Below are 2418 nucleotides of genomic sequence, written 5' to 3' on the forward strand. Positions count from 1 at the left end.
TGATAGACTTACCGGTAAACCAAGAAAGAGAGATATTGAGCCATACAAGGATGTCATCGACCATGCCTTGGGCTCAATAGAGATATAGAGGACAATGGATTATATTACACGGTAATATAGGTCACGAGGTTCGTCGAGAAATTGACTTTCCGATTACTTGAGTAACAGTGATGCATTGCTCGATGCCGCTCACTGTTTGTAATATTGAAATAGAGATTTGATATTTACTGTCAACGTAATTGGGAACCTACAGGGTCACACACAACGACTAAATCGACGGGATATTTTGAAACAATAAAATCGTCTAATAAAGATTAGATGATTTATGGTGCGACCGATTAATCGGATATTTAATGAGATTAAATTTGTCGATTAATTGTATTCGATTTATTAGATTAATGGACATCATTGATACACGATACAATGTGTATGTATGTAAAATATATAGAGATATATAGATCGGTGGAGTTTACGTTTTCGTCACCGCTCTTTCTCTTATAAAAAGGGGGGCAATGAATGACAGACTATATATATATACATACACAATTGGGATCCTTATTTCACTTTGTCCCACACCGGTAGGGAAGGGACATGAAATTCGTTCCCCCCAAGCTCTATATATATAGATATATATAGCTCAAAGGATTAAAATATATATGTGACAATGTGTGGATATATATATGTGATATATATTGCATGCATAAGCATATACGTATATACATGTGTGTATGCTTTTATATATGTGAACATATATATATATATAAATAATTTGAATTGAATTGTTCAATTCAAATTAGGTCCATAAGTCTGAAAATTTCGAGTGTCGCATCGGTGTTTCTTTCGATTGTTGGCCGCTAGCACCGCCGATCTCGAAGACTCGTCGACAAAGTCGGTGTGAATTCCAGTAGAGGCGTCACACGTGGGACGCTCGGTCGACAATTTTAAATATTCCAGGTACGCTTTATTTACTCTTATTCTTCTAGTAGGTCTTGGGATTAGTTTCACGGGTAGAAAATTTTTGAATTTCCGTTCCTTTTACGCTTCCGTTGGCCCCGTGGAACTAACAATTGGTATCAGATCCTAGCTAGTTAGAATCTGAGTAGATAATAGCATAAAATATGATTTTATGCTTGGTACTGGTGTGATTATGTTTGATATTTGCGGTGCATGACTGTTAGACTTGGACTATGTGCTAGTTGTGTTAGTATAATAGTTATACGTGTGGACTATTATGTAATGGTTACATAATAGTGTATGGTGAGATCGATTAAATGTTAATAAAATCCCTCAAAATATTAAGTCCATATTCTTCCACCGTGTAACGCTCGTCAAGACCAAGATCGATGAGTGTGTAGACCTTGCCTTCGCAGGATGCCTCATCTATCCTAGTAAGATGTGGTATTTACCAGTGGGTCGGACTTAACTGAGCAAGCCTAATAGGATTAGGAGTTCAGAGGCATGTAGTTGGGCATCGATCTATAAGATAGATTTGAATAAGGAGTTATTCACCCAACTAATCAAGAGTTGCATGTGATGCAATTGGGAAAGTGAGTTCCCTACCTAAATAGCCAGTTCTGGGTGAATCAGCCCTCGCTGACTCAGAGCTTGGTGAGATATGGATCTTGAGCTACTATGAGAATGATATTCTCTGAATCAATGGTGAGGGTCATTGATTTGATATAAATAGTGGGAGCAATATTTAATAAAGTCCTCATTAAATATTGTTGTGTCGTAATACTTATTTTGCATATTTCTGTGGTAGTTACCATGGCAAGGAGCACTTCTAGTATTTTCTGTTTGCGATCTGTCCTTGATAAGGACAAACTGTCAGGGAATAATCTCTTGGTTGGTATCGAAACTTGAGAATTGTTCTCACCCAAGAAAAGAAATTATATGTCTTAGAGCAACCTCTTCTTGCGCCACCACCTGACGATGCCCCCCCAAGCTGAGAAAGATGCTTATAGTAAGCATCATGATGATGCCGTAAACGTCGGATGTCTCATGTTAGTCACCATGGACTCGGAGCTTCAGAAGCAACACGAGAACATGAAGGCGTACGATATGATTGTGCATCTCAGGCAGCTCTATCAAGAGCAGGCCCGACATGAGAGATTCGAGATCTCTAAAGCACTTTTTCAGGCAAGGTTGACCGAGGGTAGCCCGGTGGGTCTTCATGTACTCAAGATGATTGGGTACGTCGAGACTCTGGGAAGACTGGGATTTCCTCTGGGTCAAGAGTTGGCCACAGATTTAGTCCTACAGTCGCTGCCCAGCAGTTCTAGTCAGTTCATCATGAGCTATAATATGAATGACTACAATAAACCATTGCCTGAACTGCTTAACATGTTGAGAACAGCTTAGCATGATATCAGCAAGGGGACGTCCGTTCTAATGGTCCAGAGGACCAAAAGAAAGGGC

Source organism: Punica granatum, chromosome 2 (genome assembly GCF_007655135.1).
Source record: "Punica granatum isolate Tunisia-2019 chromosome 2, ASM765513v2, whole genome shotgun sequence".
NCBI classification, from domain to species: domain Eukaryota; kingdom Viridiplantae; phylum Streptophyta; class Magnoliopsida; order Myrtales; family Lythraceae; genus Punica; species Punica granatum.